This window comes from Triturus cristatus, chromosome 10, assembly GCF_964204655.1.
Source record: "Triturus cristatus chromosome 10, aTriCri1.1, whole genome shotgun sequence".
In the NCBI taxonomy this organism is placed as follows: domain Eukaryota; kingdom Metazoa; phylum Chordata; class Amphibia; order Caudata; family Salamandridae; genus Triturus; species Triturus cristatus.
This window is the reverse complement of record NC_140593.1, coordinates 915,787,242-915,811,246: the sequence shown is the minus strand read 5'-3', so window position 1 is coordinate 915,811,246 and position 24,005 is coordinate 915,787,242.

Genomic DNA, 24,005 nt, shown 5'->3' with positions numbered 1-24,005 from the left:
TTCAATGGGAACCTCTCGAAATCCTTCCTCCTAAACCTCACTGTACCCAAGGAAACCATGCGGGCTATTGAGGGTGTGACCCCTTCCATAGTGCCCACAAAGACATCACTTACCTGGGCATAAAACTCACCCCCAAACTGGAACACCTCTATAGGGCAGACTTTCCCCCACTATTGTGCCAACTTTTTTAATTTTTTTTATTTATTTTTTATCCATGATAGTTACATTACATATATAAAACCAACAGCTTAAAAACACAGTGCTAAAAAAAAATATAGACAATAGTTACCAAATTGATGACATGCAGTGTATATTTCATTTTTACCCGTATCTGAACCATGACAGTTCTATAAAGTGCAAGTGCTAAACAAACTTAAGAAAAAACAAAGACACGGATCATCATTCTTCCATAAATGCCAGCACTGCCCCCTATATCTCCATACCCAATTTCCTCTTTTAAGAGCCTTTCATAGCAAATCAACTATGCTCTAAATTAAAAATCATTAAAAATCTAGCCCCCCCATAACTCAAAGTTCGAAGCATCTTTCTGCAGCCACATTGAAGCAATACATAATCTAGTAATGGCTGTAGCTAGGAAGATCAAGTATCGGAATTTATATACCATTTGATCACACCTTTCATTCTCTGCCACCCCCAACAACAGATGGGAAGCCAATAATCTTACTGCACCCTCCATGATTTCCGCAAAAAATCTTTCTAAATGCTCCAAAAAATTGCTTAAGTGCCTACATGCAAAAAAGATGTGCACAATGTCTGTATCTTCAGTTGCATATCGAAAACACCTCCCATCATTTTCCCCTCCCCATTTTAGCATCCTAACAGGAGTGTAGTAGAGGTTAAACACTGTCTTATAGTGCTGTGAGCGAAGATTAGTAGACATCAATAACCTCTCATTCAGATCAATGGAGTGTTCCACACGAGTGCCTTGGCACCCTAACCTATTGTCCCACTTAATGTTATGCCTATCCAAATCATCAACTTGAGTATCCAACAGTAGGTTATATAAAATGCCAATACATGCATTTTTCCGCACAACCTCAACTAGAGGATTTGAATCAATCCTCCATTGGCTTTTGCATAAATAATCGCAAATTTGTAGATATTTAAAAAATTCAGATCTAGGGAGGCAATATTTCTCAGTTAACTTCTCAAAAGATATCAAGGTCCCATTAGCATACAAATCTCCAATACATAAAATGCCTTTAATCCGCCATCTGTCAACGGTCCTATCCCAAAATATAGATGGGATCAACCCTGTTGCTGAAAATGGAGTATAATAGGAAACCCTTTCAAATTGAAAACGTTTCCGTACAGCCTTCCACACCTTATAGGCGTCATTTAATACCTTAAACCTAATTTTTTTATAATAACTAGGCTCCAACATCACAAACATAAATAATATCTGATATATGAAGGGAGACTCTGCTCTGTTAAGAAACTCTTCCCCAGTTAATAGTGTGCTCATATTTTGCAGTATGCGCACATAATAATATAAGGTAAAATCCGATACTGCCCAACCGCCTTTCTCGCGGGGGAGGACCATAAAGCGCATAGATCTGCAAGGCTTCCCCTGAGCCCATAGAAACCTAGCGCAGATTGATTGGAGTATTGACAATTGGACACAGGAGATTTCTAACGGGACTGATCGAAAGAAATATTCAAACGTGGGTAATACGAACATTTTAAGAACATTACTGCGCCTCACCAATAAGAGATACAGACATTCACAACGATCCAATTGTTTACGTACGGAATTTATGATATTATCCCAATTGACCTCCACTAGTGTATTTAGGAAAGTCCTTAATTTACAACCAGGCATGATACCTCACTCATAATTTGGTGATCATTATAGCCCTCTTGATTTAGTCACAAAATTTGTTTCTTCTACACATTAAGTTTATATCCATAGACTGCTCCAAACTCAAGTGCCAGCTGTTCTATCTTAGGCGTAGCCATTACAGGATTTGGAGTGACAACCGCAACATCGTCCGCGTACGCGAATACCCGATAGTGCTCTTGCCTCCAAATTACTGATTCTATCCCAGAATCTCGCTCTAACATCATTAAAAAAGGGTTGATATATAATGAAAACAGCAGAGGGGAACACGGGCATCCCTGCCTTGTACCCCGTGTAATATATACCAAATCTGGTTCAAGGCCCATTATACAAATGTTGGCAGTCGGGCGGCGATATAAAACCTGAATAGCTGTAACAAAACCTTGTCTAACACCTGACCGTCGCAGAGAATTCCCATGCGACCCGATTGAATGCTTTTTCAGCATCCAGTAAGATCAGGCAGATTTTGCTCCCCGTGGTCTTGGCTACATCTACTAGGGTTACCACCCTATTGATAGGATTGACTGTATTCCTTTTGGGTATAAACCCATGCTGTCGCGTCAACACCAACGGGGTTATTACTTCCGCCAATCGGGTCGCTAAAACTTTGGCATAAATTTTACCATCAGAATTTATTAACGATTTGGGGTGGCAGGAGCCCGGCAGGTCAGATGGCTTGTCTTTCTTTTTAAAAACAATTATGCTTGCCTCATCCCTTGTCAGAGGGGATGCACCTATTTGTGCTTGCTGAAAAGTGAAGAGCATGTCTGCTTTAAGCTCTCCAAAGAAGGTTTTATATACCTCCAGAGGGAGTTTATTGGGCCCTGCCGCTTTGCCTGTAGCTAAACTGTTAATTGCCACCTCCAGCCCTTCAGTGGTTATAGGTGCCTCTAACATTTCTGCATCTTGGGGGTTAAAATTTCTGCAATTAAGGCTCTGCAGCAGTGTCTCACCTGCCTGCATATCAAGGCTCTCTCCAGTATATAATACTTTATAAAAATCATGGAACACTTTTAGAATCACAGCCTCAGTATCTACAGAGTTGCCCAAGGAGTCAACTACAGATCCAATTCTTTGGGGGGCCTCTCTTGATCGGAGCCTTTGTGCCAAACAATGCCTGGGTGCCTTCCCATACTCATAGCTTTGTTCCTTGCTGAGAGCATACTTCCTAGCTGTTTTTTTGCTCCAATGTAGATTTATTTTGGCCTTACAGCATGCCACGTCTGTTTGCAATAACGCAATATCCCCCTTTGCTGGTATCCCCCGCATAAGATTTTCTTCGGCTATTGTAAGTTCACCATATAGTTCCTGAAGTGCCAATTTCACCTGCTTCTGCTTATGTAACCCGAAACTAAGGGTCTCCCCCCTAAGACCGGCCTTTAGAGCATCCCAAACAAAACCAGCCCCTGTGGAGTTGCGGTTTATAGCCCAAAATTGCCTAATCCACTCCTTCATGTGTCCAATATACACCTCATCCAGTAATAGTTTCCTGTCAAATGTAAACGATTCTGTGCTTAGTTCCTGATAAGAGCGTGTAGATTCAAAACAAGAGGTCCATGATCAGATGTAATCCATGGATGCACCAATGCCATGCCATTGCGTGAGGGAAGGGGCCTCTGCCTGCTTCCCAGCGGTGGCTACGGCCATCTTGGCCGCGACAAGGCAAAGCCACATTACTGAGCAGTCCCTGTGTGTCTGGCGCTTCTGCTTAATATCTCGGACCCCCAGGAGTGTGTGCACTAGCGTATCAGGAATCGTATACCCTAAAATCTTTTTGGTTTCAGCTTCAGAAAGTATTAAACTTGGTAGAAAAAAATAATCCAATCTCACTAACTTCTGATGCAGATGTGAATAAAATGTATATCTTGGATCAGACTCCCGAAGAGCAGCTTACGCATCAGCTAAACCGTGATCCGCTAGTAAGTGCTGAAGTGCTTTAAAAACTTTAGGTTTCCTACTGTTATATCATTTAATGTCGACCTGTAAACCCTGCGATCCAAGATGTATATTAAAATCTCCACACAAAATTAATGGAGTTGGCCACAATGCTAATTCAACATTCAACCCTTCTATTACTAACGCCTCATCAAAATTTGAGCCATATAAGAAGCAGATAGTGCACTTTGTATTCCCAATTATACATTCGACGATAGCCCACCTCCCCTTGTTATTCCGCCAACACTCTTCCTGTCCCCTGTATGCAGCTCTTTGCCAATATCGCAACGCCACGTGTTGTTGTAGATTGCTGTGTACATACCGATATTGTTAATCCTAATTCAGCCAGTAGGTTTCTTTTGCCCCATGGAATGTGGGTTTCTTGGATTCATACTAAATCTGGTTGGAACACCTGCAATTCTGTAGCCACCCATTGCCTCTTACCATAGTTATTCAGCCCACATACATTCAGGGAGCAGATCCATATACTAGGGTGTGGATTCCTATTCCCCATCTAACTTCAACGTTTCTGTGCAGTTTAGGACCGTAAACCTTAAACCATTGAGTTTCACATTTTGTTTCATTATGCAATCATGGATTCTTTTATAGAACACAACAGAACTTCCTACACCTATCTAATTTAAACATAAGGCACTATGTCCATATGATAAGACAAAACCCACAGCCAACGGTGTACAAAACTACATTAATTCATTTATTTGTTATTTTTGTCATTTTTTCATTTTTTCAGAAAACATATACATGTGTATTTTAGACTATATATTAGTACATAAAGTGCATATTGCATCACAATAATAAAACACAATTATAACTTATCTTCAACAACCCACAACAAGATGACATGAATGAAAGACATATATACATGATACAATACAAAAAACTAAGACAATAGACATCAGAATAAACAAGGAAAAAAATTATTAAAAACAATAAACCATGAAATTATATATAAGACCATTTAATGTCGACCTGTAAACCCTGCGATTCAAGATGTATATTAAAATCTCCACACAAAATTAATGGAGTTGGCCACAATGCTAATTCAACATTCAACCCTTCTATTACTAACGCCTCATCGAAATTTGAGCCATATAAGAAGCAGATAGTGCACTTTGTATTCCCAATTATACATTCGACGATAGCCAACCTCCCCTGTTAATCCGCCAACACTCTTCCTGTCCCCTGTATGCAGCTCTTTGCCAATATCGCAACGCCACGTGTTGTTGTAGATTGCTGTGTACATACCAATATTGTTAATCCTAATTCAGCCAGTAGGTTTCTTTTGCCCCATGGAATGTGGGTTTCTTGGATGCATACTAAATCTGGTTGGAACACCTGCAATTCTGTAGCCACCCATTGCCTCTTACCATAGTTATTCAGCCCACATACATTCAGGGAGCAGATCCATATACTAGGGTGTGGATTCCTATCCCCCGTCTAACTTCAACGTTTCTGTGCAGTTTAGGACCGTAAACCTTAAACCATTGAGTTTCGCATTTTGTTTCATTATGCCATCATGGATTCTTTTGCCTTGTGCCCCCCCAGCCCCATGTGCCACCTACCATGCCTCCATCCCCCAACCCCACACCCTCCCTACACAAGGCTTCAGCCGAAGCCCTGACCCACCCCCACCCTTCCCCAAACAAGAGGCTTGGAGACTCAATGTCTCTGAGATGGAACAAGCTCCTGCCCCCTGGATTACCCTGCCCCACAGTATAAAGTGCATTATTGACCACCTTCCCTACCTTGCCACCTCCCCTTCAAAAATCAGATATAATAAAACTCTAAAGAGAGAAGGGAACAAGAGAAGACCTAAGACAAAAAAAAACTAACCCCCACACGATACATCCTGTATATACTGCCTGTAGTGACCCAATCCTACAATGCAAGTCACCCTCTATTTCTCCCCCCTTTTTTTTTTTTTTTTACAAAGACTGAAAATATTCTTGGGCCGCCAGTTCTGCTGTAAAAAATCGCACATGTTCCTTGTAGATGATCTTCAACTTAGCCGGATTCAATAAGTAAGCTTGTGCTCCCTTATCCTGGAACGGGGTGATGAGCTGGCGCACAAAGAACTCGATCCCTTTCCCAATTTTCTTTCGATCCGGGCGTGCCAGGTCGTAGACTGCTTCTCGTGCCAGAAAATTGCTATTAAAATAGCCCTGGGTCTAGTAGTGTTCTTCCCTGGTCTCATGCACTGCGTGAAAGGGAATCTATATGCTCTCTGGATCTCCCTGTTCCAATCCCATTGAGTTAGTCCTGGAAAGGCCTCAGAAAAGAGCTCAATGATAAATTTCCGTACATCTTTCCCTTCAACCCACTCGGGGATGTCCAGTATGCGAAGGTTATTACCCCAAAGGCGATTTTCAATGTCTGTGAGCTTCCAGAGGGTGTCGTCCTTTGCAGTGCGCAAGTCTTCCGTTTTTGCTTTCTGTGCTGCTAGTTCATCCTCCAAATTTGAAATGCGTGTTTCAGCCTCATTAAACCTATCCACAAATTCGGAACATGATTTAGCTATCCTTCGTACCTAGTTCTGGAGTTTGCGGAAAGCTCCCTGGTTACGCTGGCTCTCAATACGTGTCTCCTCCCTATGAACCATTATACTTTGGTAGATAACAGCAATTGAAATGTCTTTTACTTTCTCCAAGACCCTTTAATTCAGTTGTACCTCATTAATCACTACATTAGTTCCAGATTCGCCCAAAAAGGAGTAATCCCACTGTAGGGGGTCGGTGCTTTAAGCGGTCTGTAAACCTGCGCTTGAACCGCCTCTCTTACTCACAGTCTTAGGGCTGCTCTCTGGTGTGCCAAGTGAATCTGTTCCCCACTCAATTGCATCGTCCATCTGTGAGTTGCTGAGCCCCTTATGCCCATTATCAGGGGAGCCCCCTTTCCGCTTGCCCTGCATGTTTGACTCGGATTAGTCTCCTGAAGTATCTGAGGGATCAGACAGTGAAAAAAAATAGTCCCCGTAATTAATTTCTTTAATAATGTTCTGCTCGCGCATTTTCTCTTCATCATTAGATACATCTTTGTTCGATAGTGCGTGTTTCAGATTGTTCCTTAAGCAGGTTGATACTTCTGAGGCTACTATAGTGTTTTGCAATGTCACCAGATCACAATTTTCTGAGGCCTGTTCACTGTTTTTTATGGCATTTTCACCCATTAGATCCCCTCCATCATTTATCATGCCTCCGGGGGTATCGCACTCTGAGCCATCCTGATTAGCAAGACTGTTTAGCGGGAAGGTCTCCCCCCTCTTACCACTCTTAGTGCTCTGCCCATTTCCTGGACTTGCCTGTGCTGAGGGGATCTGCTTCCTCAATTTGCCAGTGAGAAACAAGGATGGTACTGTCCTCTTACCGCTACCCTCCGCAAGGGAGCCGTCCTTCTTCGCCAGGTTTGTGTCACCCTTTTTTTCCCTGTCTCATGGACCTGCAGTGCCGGCAGCCTCCATGGTGTTCCGTATTTTGCCACGTCCAGCTTTTGGGGGCATTATAGCCGGCCGCGCAGCCCAGCTGGCACCAGATTCTCTTTCGCCATCCGTCAACAACCTCCGTAACCCGCTGACGTATGTATGCCTGGAAGTCCGCCACACCAATTCCAGCAGCCGCAAGAGAGTTACATTGGACACTGCCACTGTAAGACAAACACTTCACAGCATGCCAGTATGTTTTATCCAACCTTGTCACTCCACAGTGCATTTAGCATTCAGCAATGCTGCTTATTGGAGCACGGTCTATGGGGCAGAACAGAACTCTGGAAGCTCGGGCTTCCACGACCGTGTACACGGCCACCATCTTGCCTCAGTCAGCTAAGTTGCGCCAACTTAAAGCGGATCATGCCAGATGGCGGACGGCCAAACTCTCGTGGATAGGACGAGTAAATGCCATAAAAATGAATGTTCTCACGCGACCCCTATATCTTTTTCAAGGCCTTCCGATCCAAGTGGAGAGGGCGCTATTCTCTGAATTAAAAACGATGGTCACCAAGTTCATCTGGCGGGGACGGAGGGCAAGACTCTCCAACAAAATGCTAACTTTGCCAAAGGAGTGGTCCCTCCGAGAATCGTCAAAGGCCTTGCTCCACATGAATAGACAAATTACAAGGCAAACGATCTGGGACCTCCAGTGGAAGCAAAAACAACATCGGCCACTCAACGCTTACATCAGCACACCCACAGCGACCACCCTAGGGGTCTGGGATGTTTTGAACAGAACCACCCCCCTTACCACCTTCCCTTCCCCATACACGCCTAACCACTTTAACCCTGCGTTTCCTCCCACACTACAGGAAGGCCCCTTCAATGCTTGGCGGGAGGGAGGTTGCCTTATGCTGTCTCATCTGTTTGAGGGTGGGAAGCTGCTTTCCTTCCAGGAGTGCTCCAGGACATTCCAGCTCCAACCTACTGAGGTATTCCACTATCTACAAATTAAACACTGGGCTCTGCAACCACAGGCACGGCAAGTCGCTACCCGGGAGTTACTTCCGATCGAGAAATTTGCCCAATCCGGGGCCTCCTCGAGGGGAACCATCTCCTTTCTCTACTCCCTTTTACGGGCAAGGAGCTCTCTGCACACCCTGAGACACCAAAGGTTTTGGGATACACTCTTGGACTCCCCACTACAGAAGAAACAATGGACCTCACTATATAGAGATATTTCCAAGTTTAACCGCTCTATGTTTTTACGGGAGGTTTATTAAAACTTATTTACAACTGGTACATATATCCTCATAGGCTTCACACCATCTTCCTTAATGCCTCGGACAGGTGCTGGAGGGGTTGCGGGCAGCTGGTTGACCTTAGACACATCTGGTGGGACTGCTCCCACATCAAGCTCTTTTGGAAGGAGGTTCTGGCTCAAACCAAAAAGATTTTAGGGTATACGATTCGTGATACGCTAGTGCACACACTCCTGGGGGTCCGAGATAGTAAGGTGAAGCGCCAGAGGCACGGGGACCGCTCAGTGATGTGGCTTCGCCTTGTCGCGGCCAAGATGGCCGTAGCCACCGCTTGGAAGCAGGCAGAGGCCTCTTCCCTCACGCAATGGCACGCCAGACTGTGGCGGGAATTGGTGATGGAGAGAATGGCAGATATTGTAGAGGACGCCCAAAAGGGATTTGATTATGTGTACTTATCCGAGGGACTGCCCTTGTTTGCATGCGGTCCAAAGATACGGGCTCTCCATCTCTTTCACATCTAAAACTGCCACTAACACTCTCTGGTTATTGTAAGGAATTTTAGGACAGTAGGGTTCCCCCCTCCCTAGACAGTGACTTTTTATAGCAAAGGTATATGCTACATAATTTTTCTTTTTTGACCGTAACACCTTAGTTTAAGTTCTCATGTTCTTGTGTTTTGGTGGGGGGGTAGCAACAGTTGACTGCTAAAAGCTATTCTGCAACTGCCGATTCCTAGTCCAAAAACTGTATACGATCTACTGGCACTTTGTACTGCTCGGTTGTTGACCTTCATTGGGGTTTCCTCCCCTGACAAGTTATTTTTGCATTTTTGTGTATCGTGATATCTTTTAAACCAATAAAAAGATCTTTGATGAAAGAAAATAAATCATAAAAGCACATTTTATCACAATATATTATTTATAAAAACAACGTTATTGAAAAGACGTTTAAATCACTGATGATTACATACAATTTAAAGATGTCAAATTCATATACCGATAGTTTTCCTAATTCTAATTCTAATTGGTCTTGTAATAACTTCATACTCTAAGAATTGTAATATTAAAAATGCAGGACGACATTGCCTAAGACCTATATACCTTAAAATTGGTCAAATCCACCTCTTTCTAGGGATAGAATAAAATGCACTAAATAAAAGGACATGCATTGTTGATTGCAAAGACTTATCATCGCATGGGCACGAGCTCATAATTCTAGACCAATCATTCATAACTGGGAAACTAATTAACCTGTGAAAGTTCCCCAATGGAAAGCGGGTCAACAACATCCAGTAACAGTTTTGAGATATGGTTGTATACTATAAGTAATTAACAACTTCTGGTTCTCCTGGACAGTATGCTTTAAAGTTTCATTAGAAAATCTGATTGTCTCCAAGAGAGACAAGCAGTTGGTTTTTAACGTTTTTCTCAAGATGGTGGTTAAACTGCCTGGGTCATCAAAATATTCAGGATGTCAATGGTCTTTCATAACATTTTTTACATATTTTAACCAGAGGATGCTAGTCACTCGCTGTAATTTTAAGCTATAATTTGAAAAAATGTCCTGGTTAAAACTAGTCCCAGTTGTAGACCAGATCTTGTGCCACAAAAAAAAGGTTGAATTTGTATAAGGTCTGATATGTGAGGCCTCCCTAATCCAGAATGACATACATAGGTGGCTGTACTATTTGGGACTGCCAGCAGATATCCAAAAAAGGCATTCTCAACTGGCTGCAAGGGCTGGGTGTCAGTGTAGCCCTAGATACTAGCGCCGTACATTGCAGTTGAAACACATTTGCTTTATAAATCTGTAATAATTTGGCTACCGGTCCTCTACCCAACTATCTTGCAAAATTGGCTAGAGAAGCATTGGCTTTTAAAAATAATAACTTTCTTGCTTGAAATGCCTGAGACCAGGTCCCCCTGTGATCAAAAAGAATGCCTAAATAAGAAAACTTTTAGTAAATTCAACCTTGTTGTTGTCAATAAATATATCTCTCCATTTTACACTGTCTGTTCCACATTTCATAGTGAGAATTTTGGAAGTGTTCACTTGGAGGCCCAAATTATGCATGAATTTCGAAAAACTGGACACCACTCTTTGAAGCCCAAGTTGCGTTTGTGACATTAAGACAGCATCATCTGCATACAATCGGGCAGGTATCGGGCGCTTTTCGATCTGTGGCAGATCCTGGCACTGATTCACTAGTGCTTGGCCTAAGTTGTTGATATACAATGTAAATAGAAAAGGGGCCAGAACACATCCTTGTCTTACCCCTTTCAATATTTGCAAACGTGGTCGTGCACTCTCTCTTGATACCATAGCGCACCCTAGCTTTGGCATCGCTATATAGCTGCCTCATAAAGTTGATAAGTGGAATGTCCACACCCAGATTTTCTAAGGTCGTCCATAGTTTGTGATGTATAACACAATCAAATGTGGCAGTGAGGTCTAGAAAAGCCAGATATAACTTGCCCTGCTTGGCCCACATATATTTGCCCAAGATAATGTTTAAATTTAAACCCTGCTGAACCGTACCTAAGCCCTGACGGAAGCCATATTGTAGTTCTGTTACAATACCAGCATCTTTGGCCCAGACCTGTAGTCTGTTCAAAACTATAAGACCCGCCCCCTGACTAGAGAACCTAAGAGTGATATTGGTCAATAGCATGTGGGATTATGGCATTCTCCCTTCTTAAAAATTGGGATGAGGATTGATTTTGACCATGATGGAATAAATCTGGAAGAGCAACATGCTGCTAGTACTTGCAATAGTAGCGAGCCCCAAAGAAGCAGTCTTGACTTATAGAGGTCTACAGGTGTTACATCGGGGCCATGTGCTTTACCACCCATGCTTGCTTTAATGGCACAGTTGACTTCTTTCAAGGTGAAATATATGTCCATTATGTGGTTATTGAAGGGTATTAGATCTGATAGTTGTTTAGAAACAGCCTTGGTATCTCATTTGTATTATCATTATACATTGACGAGTAATGATTGACCCATTTGTCCACTGCAATAGCTATCTCAATGGATGGTGCATCTCGAGGGGCTAAAAAAGGGGTATTTGCTGCCTTCCAGAATCGCGTATTGTCTCTAGAGGAAGTGGCTTCATGTAATGCCGACCATAACTAATCTCTTATCCCATGCTTGTGTTCTTTGATATGTGCGTTTATATGTCCCTCTAGCCAATTTAATTTCTGATGGATTTCTAATGGGTATATGTAACGCATTTTTCAGACCAGTATGAGTTTTGGTACATCTGGTGTCAAACCAACCCTGCTCTTTGTCATGAGATTTTTTATTCTCCACATAGTGCTCTTTTGACCTCCAAAGTGATCTGTCCAAAGGATTTTAAGATTTCAGTGTGAGGGGTGGACTGGACAAAACAAGCTATGAAGGCTGGTTTACAATTACTTAAAAAAGACCTTGTGAATTCAGGAGGGTCCACCAAGGACCAACGCAGTGAATGGCTGTTAATTTTATTCAAAGCTATGTTCTGTACAGAGTGGTCTGCTCTGCTTGTTTTACTTATCACTTTATACAGAAATTCGAAGGCAAAGCTTAAAGGAAAGTGATCACTCATTGAATTTTTATGAGTTACAAAGTTTTTTATCCTGCCAGAGTGTGTACTTGAAAACATGATGTAATCAATGATCGAGCATCTCTCTCTACTATTAAAACAATAGCTTATGGGGATTGGCGCGAAGCATAAGTCATTAGAAAATCCAAGATCAAAGGAAAATATGATTTTGTTTAAAAGTTCCCCATATGTTGTGTGTGGAAAATGAGCAGAATTGATTCCATCATAAGATGTTATTCCGCAAATATCCCCCTCTTTGTTCAGGCACAAAGCTGAGTTAAAATCCCCACCCCAAATAACGCACATGTCCTTTGCTGTATCATTCTGAATATTGCTTAGGTCGGGTCGCAGTTTTCTCAAAACCCTCCCAATCTGATCTTTAGAGATATTATTATAGAAATTCAACAAGGCTACACATTGCATTATATCCACATTAATCATCATGATCTGGTAATGAGTGTTGATACCTTCAATTCAATCTTTTTTGCGTTCACCTTGTTCGACACGTATGTACACAAGCCACGCTTATTTCTCCCATGAGTGGATAATGCCACAGGGGTGTGAAAGGTTCAGTAACAATTGATATGCATTGCTTTCTCCACCTCTGTTTCTTGAAAGCACAGTATGTTATAATTCTCTACAAAATCTAATCAGTTCAAATTGGTAAGTTTGGAATGTATACCTGCCACATTCCAGAATAATGTATTGCAGAGATTCGACCTACTTTTGTCCTGATTACTCACTTCACTGTTTTTATATAATTGATCTTTAGGAGTGAACACCTTTATGTTAGGGGGCTTATCTAGATGAGCCCTTGTGTTGTGTGTCTGGAGAAAAGGGCTAGAGTGAGTTTCTAGGTCGTGTCTTACCTTACAAGTAATTACCAAGCTGGGAGTTTGGGCTTGTGTAGCAGATGGTAAATAAAAACTGGGAACACACGTACATGTGTTCTTTAGTCAATCTACTTCTTCTAAGGTGTCAGAATGTCAAAACGGTTGATAACAGAAACATTATGAGTGAGGAAGTTGTTTTCGTAGAGAGCCCTGCTTTGCGGTCTGATATGTGATACACTCACTGGTTGATAAAAGTAACTTAGGGGTACTATGTTGATACCTATTGCGGTGATAGGGTGATTTCCTGCTCTGCTCAAATAGCTTGGATTAATTGAGGGGATTTGAATGTTAATACCACACAATCACCCTGAAGCGTTTTACTATCTTTGCCAGTCAAACTAACCCTTCTTGCAATTTTAAATTCAGTGACAAGTACCTCTGTTAGTCCTGTTTTAGTGCCCAGCCAAAACAATGCTTTATTTCTTAAGGCGTCCCATGGTGCCAGCACCTGGGACGGTAGCCTGGAAACATTTGCCAGAACTATCGTGTAGAGTGTAGTGGCTTTGGAAGGTTCAGCCAGAATGCATCCGTTTGTAGCCTGTTTAAAGGTGGAAGTGATCTATGCCAATTAGGTCTAGTGTCTAAAACTGTATGCCCCCTTAGATTTTTTTCCGTTAGTATAGTTAACTGTGTATTTATTTGGTAAAGTTAATTCCATTATTTTCTTTATGGAGTCAGAGGTGGGCAAAAGCCCAGGCATTAGGTGGAGATCTTTGCTGCGTATCCCCCACTGGATGTCGATCTGCACGTGGATGTGTTTTCTCACTACCTGTGGGTTTTGGTGTATTGGACTTAGTGAGGGAATGTGGATTGACGAAATGTTTGTTTAAAGTCTCTTCAATTTAGGCTACTCTTGCCAATAAATTGCTTAAGGCATCTCTTATGAATTGATTTAGGTTTCCCGTTTTGTCAGTTAGCTTGCTAAGATCACCCCTCAGATTGTCAGTTTGGGTATTTATGAGAGATTGTCCTCTCTTGCCTGCCCCCATTTTTACTCCTTTTGGTTGATTTTAAAAGATTTTTTAAGGGTTCCGACCAAACTTCTAATTGAATATTCTCGATATTCTCAATATTCTTGATATTTTTAGCAGGTGCCTCGGGATTCTGGGGCGCTTCGAAGGTGTTTCGGATAACATTCCTGGTCTCTAACGTATATGTGGTTCGACACATTTTGCACACAACCATTCAACTAGGATTGACTAGTTGCAGCCTCAACCTGACATTCATGAGTTGATTTTTCTGCTGAAATTCCGTTACTCCATGCCACCCCTCACCCCTGTTTTTCTAAATTTAATATCTCCTCCGCAGAATTAATCTGTTTTTAGATGTCCCCCCTCGCCCCTGTTAGGTAATACATTCGGGGCTGACGTAACGCTCCCGCTGGTTTTGATAGCATCACGGCTTTCCTTTTACCCATCTCTTACAATTAAAATAGTTTAAATTATCTGGTTGCTTGCTTGTCCCAACAAAGCTGTCAAATACAATTCCAGTCCCAGTAATGTCTGTTGGTTAAAACCAGGATGGCAAAGATATAAGTATCCTTGAACTGCAGGGTCGTAAACTCAGTTCTGGTCGAGTTCCTAGATTAAGATCCAAAGTGATAATTAATGCATGGTTAATTTAACTTCTTTATATGTAGTGTAGTTAGTAAATTCCCGCAGTACTTTGTCAGCGCTATGCCGGAATGAAATATTCTCCACAAAACGCAATGAATGGTCTTCAGTAGAAGGGACACAGCAGGCCTTAAATTACAAACACAGCTAAAATGTGACTGACAAGCAGTAGAACTCACCTCTGCCCCCTGCTAACGTGATAATCCAAAATGAATAAGTCAAGAGGGGTGGGGCGGCCCGGCCTCCTCCGGTCTCTGATGTACTAAGACATGCTGAGCCCGGGAATGCCCCAAGCACAATGTGCTGCGGAACGCCTCCACGTTTTTGAATTCCATGTGGGTGTTACAGCCCCTCCTCCTGGGCCACCAGCGGTGATGTGCAAGGTCTCTGCAGAGACAGCACAAGCAGCAGTTCCTGCGCTGCGTGACGCCTCCCACGTTTTTGAGGCGCCTGTCTGCGTTACAGCTGTCCCGGGCCAGCAGCGGTGATGTGCAAGGTCTTGGCAGAGACAGCACAAGCAGCAGTTCCCATGCTACGGGACTCCTACCACATTTTTTAAGCTTCTGTCGGCGTGGCAGCCCCTCCTCCCTGGCCAGCAGCGGTGATGTGCAAGGTTTCGGCAGAGACAGTACAAGCAGCAGTTCCCCTGCTTCTTCATCTTCTGCATGCTTTGCTAGATATTCAAATGGTTACCCCAAAGCTCAAGACACACCAGGTATGAATATCATTATTTTATGTATAAAATATCACTTTTAAAAGTGTTCTGTATATAATATCATTTACTTTAGTATAATTATAATAAACATTACATTTTTAAATTAATGTTATATATCATATTTATTATAATAATTTATGATTTTGTGTTTTATATAATTGTTTTCATTTTTTGTAAGTATACTTTGTACTGTTTAATGAGCAATTACATTTCTTTTACAAATAATTTGCAATTTATGACTTAGTAGCAGGTTGTTGGGTTTGCGAGGGAAAAGGGTGGAACGTTATTTAAATGACAAATTAATGCTTTTTATTTCACATACATTTTTTATTTTAATTACATACTTAATTGAAATTAATTGTGTAAATTGTTTAATTGTTTTTTAGGATTTTTAATTTTTATTTTATATTTTCATAGTTTAATTTCTAATTTATATTTTAGCTAGTATGTGGATAATAAGGGTGTGGGGTTACTTATATTACAATTAGTTTACAAATCAATTTAACTGGATAATTCATTGGTAATTAATTTAGGAAATGATGTAATTATTTATCATGTAAGCTAGCTGATTTGTGTTAGTTAATTGTTAATTTATTGGTAGGTGTATTGATTAATAAACTTTGTCAAATGGATTTTATATTTATTATTGGTTTTAAGTTTGTTTATTGTATTTAATTACAATTTTAATGTTAGGTTTTTATTTGTAAATTGTTTTACCTTTTTAGGTTGGTGTTTTTTGGATAACAGGGAGGGAAGTGTATTTATTTAAAATTCATTTCTTTTTCTTTTTAATTATTACAATATTTTGTATTAATAATTTAGGATTTCAAATACATGTATGTTGTTTATTTATAAAGCATATATATATATCTGAATATGTTTTAATAATTTTGTGTTTTGTATTTAATATTTTTTAATTATTAGGAATTGGAATGGTATATCTAACCATTCCTAACTCCAACACTTTACCTGGCTTTGCTTATGTTGAAGGGGATATAATCAATCTACCCCCTCTTAAGATTAACACTTTCCCTACTGTTTCTTCGATTGGAGTGGGAATAGTAAATCAAACCCATCCAAAATCCAAAACGTTCCTTGATTTAGCTTACTTGGGAGCAGGAATAGTACATCTAACCCTTCCAAAGTCTAATACTTTGCCTAATGTTGCTTGGATTGGAATGGGAATCAAAAATCTAGCCACTACAAAGTCCAAAACTTTCCCTGCTGTTGTTTATATTGAAGTGGGTATATTAAATCTAGCTTTTCAAAAGTCTAACATTATCCATGATTTTACTCATGTTGGCGTGGGAATAGTCATTAAACCCCTCCAAAGACCAATACATTCCCTGATTTTGCTTTTGTGGAAATAGGAATAGTAAATCAAACCCCTCCAAAGTCCAACACTTTTCATACGTTTGCTTAAATTGGAGTTACTATAGTCAACTCAAATCCTTTGAAGTCCAACGCATTTGCTGGTGTTGTTTATATTTGATGTTGGTTCAAGGAAGTGCCTTTTGCTTTTTTGGTGTAAATCCATTCAGTAGTTTTTGAGAAATTTAAATTTAAAATTATAGTGATATCTCTGGCTGTGGTTATTTCGTGACGGTTTCGCGAGTAATTGCAAATGCACTCACCAGCGGGAATGCTCTGATTGGCTGGACAGAACCTAAATAGAAAGTTGCTGCCGCCATTTTATTGCTTGGGAATGGTTCCCGGGGCTGAACATTTGTGTGAAAGCCCACATAAGGGGTCAGGGTGGAGATACTCTGACCCCATGTTTGAGAAATGGGGGTGTTAGTGACACAAGTCATGTGTCCAAAATTGACTTTAAATTGCATGCGATATCCATGACGATGATGACACAGCAAGCGCAGCCTCCCCGTGTACCATCGCAGGGACATCGCGACTATCAACATCATCGCGAATATTGGTGGAAATATAAAAAATATATCAGTGAATCATTAATACGGATTGTTGTTGAGAACTGTTTTTATAGAGCTATTTATATAGGAGTTATCTTCTATGATGGTTAGAATTAAATATATAATTTTAATGTTTTTATGTGGTGGTGGTTATTGAATTCCTGCTTTTGTTTTCCGTTTTCGTGACGTGTTTGCAGAGATCACGATTACCAACATCATTGCGATCTCCAGCCATACAGCGAAAATATAAAATAGGGTTTGGAGATGCTTTTTAAAGAAATTCTCTGGAAAAACATGACTTTAGAGAAAACTGTAAAAAAACTAGTGTGTAAAATACTGCAATATGTGTGTAAATATGTATTTTATACTTTATGAAAAAGGCACGATAGGTCTGAAAGATGGTTTTTATAGAAGCTTAGTAGAATTATATGAGTTTAAACTTGCTTTGAAATAATTATGCAAATAGTAAAATGTGTAACGCAATGTTCAGAATGGATTATTGTACATATTGTTTTTGGATGTGTTGGTGGCAATTGAATGTCTGCTTTTGTTTTCCGTTCTTGCGACATGTCTGTGGGGATCATGTTGTCATCACAGAGATCCGCAAAAACAAAAAACTTTAGAAAAAAACTTCACAATATTTTGGGTACTAGGGTGGCTCTGACAGTACATGGTTGCTACATATGAGACTGGATGCAGAGTTTCAGGTTACTTAGAAACACCCTGTTGCCTTCATCTGTAAAATACACTCCATCATTTCTATAAATTCCATGCATGTCAAAATGCAGATTGTTGTTATAGATACAGCCCACGCGATGGTCTATGAGGAATGCAGAAACAGTTTTATTAACATGTTTCCTGGCTTTGTCAATCTGTGAACATAATTGACTTGATCACTTCTATTTCTATCTTTGGCATATATTAGAGTACACCAAGACAGTGTGGGGGAAGAGCGACATCAGTTCTGCAAAGGTCATTGCCACCACAGTGCACAATCATGAGAAAGGTTACAGGGACGTAATAGTCATGAATTACCCTTTAAAAAAACCTTAGACATTCACTGAAAAAAACAAAGGTTACAGGGCAGTTATAGTTTGAAAATAGAATTTAAAAAACCTTAGAAATTCACAGAAAAAAGCAAAGTTTACAGGGACATTATAGTTAGGCTCAGATTTCACATGCACAAACCCAGAGGAATTCAGCAGCTATAGTTAGCTGAGCTAACTATAACTCATGGCCCGCGATGACATCACAGATGACATCTCAACATAGAAAATATCACACACCAACTTCTACATTAGCAATCTCAAAACCATTGACACACCCATACCAGTACTTACACACCCACTCACTGATTCATGGATGCACACACACATCTACTCAGTTACCCATACAACCACAAATACACCAACTTACTCACTAATACAGCTACTGATATATCTACTCATACACCTATACAGACACTTACAGACAGTCGCTCATAGAGCTACTCACACACCTACTTACTCACCTATAGAGTAAATCACACAGCCATTTACTCACCTATACAGTTATACACTCACCCATTCATGTATTTATACAGATAATAACACATACTCACTCACCTATACAGTCACTGACGCAAGCACACACTCACCCATATGACCACTTTCACAATCACTCAGTCACACATAGAGTCACTCATATACTCCAACACACACCTATACTGCCTTTCACATATGCAGTTGCTCTCCCATATATTACTGACACATCCATTCATTCACTGACACAGCCATACAAACATTCACTTACTCATACAGCCCTGTACATACACACTCAGTAACCAGTAGAGCCACTAACTCACCCAAGCACTCCTCTATACAGGCAGTTACACCCCCCCTCACCCACCCACACAGACATGAGACACCTATAGACGTACTCAGACAACCAATCACTAACCCATTCAGAAACTCATGTACCCACTCACACACCTATACTACCACTTAGACACCAACTAACAGAGCGATACAGACATTGACACAAGTCACTCACCCATACATTCACTGTATAAATGTATAAGTGTATAACTGTATAAGTGAACACTTAATTATTCACTTATACAGTTACTCATACATCCACTGAATCATCCAATCAGACACTCATACACGCACTGATTCACCAATACACCTTGGCATGTATATTTCACACTCGTAAACTTTTTAAAAAACAGTCACAGTCAGTGGATTTTCTCATCAGTTCTGTCATATAGGATGTCATCAGGGATGTTACTGACCATGTCATGAGTGATGTAATATGTGAGGTCATATGCAGTGCATTGGGGGTGCGAGTTATAGTTAGCTCAGCTAACTACAACTGCTGAATTTCTTTGGATTTGTGCATGTGAAATCTGAGCCTAACTATAACGTCCCTGTAACCTTTGGTTTGTCAGTGAATTTCTGAGTTTTTTTAATTCTATTTACTAACTATAACAGCCCTGTAACCTTTGTTTTTTTAGTAAAAAAACATATACCTATATCTACATATACATACATATATAATACATACATACATGCATGTATATATTCACTGAAAAAACCATAGGTTTCGGGGGCGTTATAGTTAGCTGGACATTTCACTTGTACAAAACCATTGAAATTCCCCCGTTATAGTTAGTTCAGCTAACTATAACTTGCGCGCCCACAATGCACTGCTGATGACGTCACATATTACATCACTCATGACATGGTCAGTGACATCACTCATGACATCACTGATGACATCTCAAATGACATCACTGATGACATCATCCTTGTGATAGAGTGGCAGACCTCCTCTCACCCTAATATAACCTTTGATACACACATACAAAATAGAAACAAAAATTTTCAAAACAGTGGACATACCAATACCAGTTACAACAACCTATTCAGTAATTCTAAGATCTACATACACATCCACAGGGCGTGTTTGCACACGTCACCTCAGGCCCAGTCCCCTCACTTCACCACTGTGTAGCATGTCCTGTGACCGTTTTAAGTTGGGAGATTAAAGTCATTTGAATCCTGAGGGTCCCTAGGGTCCAACTAGCCCACTAGGTACCTCCAGGAAGCGCCACAGAGCTGCATTTCAGAGAGGTGTAAAAAGTGGCACGGCCTGGACCACCTCTCTGCAACGCAGTGCAGTGGCGCTTACTGGAAGCACCTGGTGGTCTAGTTAGCCCCCAGGGACCCTCGGGATTGAAGGGGAATTATTTCCCCAACTTACAAAGCGCCATAGGGGGTGTTTGCACACGTCACCTCAGGCCCCATCTCCTCCCTTCCCCACTGTGTAAACACGCCCTGTGGCCATTTTAAATTGGGAGAATAAGTCCCCTTGAATCCTGAGGGTCCCTAGGGGCAAATTAGCCCATTAGGTAGGTCCAGTAAGCGCCATTGCAGAGAGATGTAAAAAGGGACACGGCCTGCACCACCTCTCTGCAGCGCAGCGCAGTGGCGCTTACTGGAAGCACCCAGTGGTCTAGTTAGGCCCCAGGGTCCCTCAGGATTGAAGGGGAATTATTTCCCCAACTTACAAAGTGCCATAGTGGGTGTTTGCACACGTCACCTCAGGCCCGTCCCCACCCTTCACCACTGTGTAAATGCGCCCTGTGGCCGTTCTAAGTTGAGAGATTAAGTTCCCTTGAATCCTAAGGGTCCCTAGGGTCAAACTAGCCCACTAGGTACCTCCAGTAAGCGCAACAGAGCTGCGTTGCAGAGAGGTGTAAAAAGGGGCGTGGCCTCTGAACACCTGTCTGCAACGCAGCTCTCTGGCATATATCCTGGAGATACCTGTTGGGCTAGTTGCCCCTCAGGGTCCCTCAGTATTGAAAGAGAATTAATTCCCCAACTTACAACACTCCACGGGGCGCGTTTGCACAATGGTGAAGGAAGGGGGCGTGGTCTGAGGTGACATGTCGGCAAACACGCCCTGTGGCGCGTTTTAAGTTGGATAATTAATTCCTCCTCAATCCTGAGTGTCCCTGGGGGCCAACTAGCCCACCAGGTACCTCCAGTATGCACCAGAGTGCTGCGTTGCAGAGAGGTGTTATGAGGCCACGCCCCTTTTTACAACACTCTGCAACACAGCTCCATGACGCTTATTGGAGGTACCTGGTGGGCTAGTTGGCCCCCAGGGACCCTCAGGATTGAAGAGGAATTAATTCCTCAACTTAAAACGTGCCACAGGGCGTGTTTGCACACATGGCACATCAGGCCCCGTCCCCTCCCTTCACCACTGTGCAAACGCGCCCCGTGGTGTGTTTTAATTTGGGGGATTAACTCCCCTTGAATCCTGAGGGTCCCTGGGGTGCAACTAGCCTACCAGCTACCTCTATTAAGCGCCACAGAGCTGCGATGCAGAGAGGTGTGAATAGGGGCATGGCCTCAGAACACCTCTCTGCAACGCAGCCCCCTGGCACATACTTGATGTTCTAGGTGGGCTAGTTGGCCCCCAGGGACCCCCAGTATTTAAGGGGAATTCGTTCCCTATCTGCAAAAGCACCAGGGGGCGCGTTTGCAGAGTGCTGCAAGGAGGGGGTGTGGCCTCCGGCACAATGCCAGTCTTTTATTTTATTTTATTTTTAAGAAGGGGGCTGTGTGGCCCCCCTTCTTTTTCTAATTTATTGGCCCTGGAGACCCCATCCCCCAGGGCATGCCCCCTAATTTTCTTTTTAAATAAAAAAAATTGGAAAGGGGCCCCGGAGACCCCATCCCCCGCGGCATGATCTTTTTAAAAAATATATATATATATTTTGGAGGGGGGCTGCGTTGCCCCCCTCCTCAGGCCACTTATGGCCCCGGGGACCCCAACCCCCGGGCCGGCCTTTGCTTTTTAATTTTTTTTGTATTTAAATTTTGTGGAGGGGGGCCGCGTGGCCCCCCTCCCGGGCCACTTGTAGCCCCGGGGACCCTATCCCCCGGGGCTGGACCTCTTTGTTGGGGACCGTGGGGGAGCCCCCAATCCCCCCCCTTTTCCACACAGCCACCACTGTGGGATCCTGGATCCCAGCAGAGGATACGGTCTTATAGTGGCCCTACTGCCACCATTGTAATATGGCGGGTGTATCCTCCATGGCGGCAGTGTTCATACCGCCACTGCGAGTACGGCGGACCCAGGACCCTTAATATCCTGGTATGTCGATATTGTTGGTGTCAATATTCTATCATACAACCTTTTTAATATGACCAATTTTGTGCTGTTGAGACCATAATATTTCAATAAGTGCCATACACCTCATGCGTCTGTAGCCAAAAAGTGTTCAATGAATTGATTTGCTTGAGGGTATCAGAAAGGAAACTGCAGTGCCACAGGCACCTAGAAGTAAACATGCCCTTTGTTAATCATCAATCATTTTTGGATTAACAGTTACTCTGAGATCAAATGAGAATGTTCCTTCATCAAAAACAACAAAAATGGGGCGGCTCTAGGATCCTGGACCAAATAATGCCTCTAAAATAAACGACTCATTACGAGTTGACTGGAGTAGTATCCCCAGAGAGAGACCAGGGACCTCGCTCTGGTCAACTCCAAGTAGATCAATGTTTCTGGATTTGGTAATCCGAGGTGCAGTGTTTACTGGGTCGAATCTGGACAAGTACTGCAACCAGAGGCGCTGCCTGGCCCCACTGCCTCCTCCCTGCATCTTCCTGCAACAGAGTGGAGCACATAACGCTTTCCCAACATCACCTTGATCATCTGTTCCTCCACCTGTCCCCCAAACATCAACAGACACTCCGCACTCCACAACTGTTATGTACCACCTCCTAAAAGCATTCGAGGGCCAATCACTTGTAATACCTATTCTTTGGTGCAGAGACACTGAGTGGAATCGAGATTCTAGCCACATTATCTCTGATCCCAAAAAACTGTCCACTCATACCGAAGCCCCAGCTGGGATCTGTCATCCAAGGTTCCTTTAGCCATTACCTAATAAAAGGCAAGGAAAATGAGACACTGGCAAATGTACCAAGGAGGAGGACCAGCCCAGAGATGAGATTGGTACCACAGTAGACCCCTTCTCTGTCACCTACAGTCTTTGGGGCAAAATTACAAGCCCCTTGCGCCACTTTTGCATCACTTTTAACATGGGAAAAGTGACACAAAAGTGGCGCAAGGGGCTTGTAAATCTGCCCCTTTGTCTCTGTATCTCAGTGGTGACAGGATGAGTGGAGAATGCTATACTCCCAACTATGCGAAGGTCAGTGTGCCAACAGGGGATTTATTTAGAGTGATCAATTATTTATGAATTTCACCGATTTGAATCAATAGGCATGTTAAGATAAAATAACATCAATGTGAAATCAATTTCATAAACTGGACATCATAGATATATAATGATAACAACGCACACGGGGATTTCTTTTGTGATTCAAACACATTAGTTTATGTAATTTCATCCAGAATAAAAAGAGTACAAAAAGGACATAAATTAAAGCAATAAATCATGAAAACAGGGGACGGAGTTAAGTCCTCATTTCATCTATATATACACATCTATTCCAGATTGGTTTGAACAGAGATGCAGCTTTTTCTTAAAAATACAATCTGCTGTACATAACGAATAACTTGGAATTAGATGGTAAAGTCGACGTTTCGGTCTTGGGTGGTGTCAATCCGTCAGACCATCTTCAGGACAATGATTGCTTAAAAAAAGGACTCCATGTGGAGCTTTGGCATCAGCAACTGCCAGATCGTGATAATGCGGGAATCAATCCTGCCGAAATTTAATTGATTTCTGTCGTTAATCTTCAGAATGTGAATAT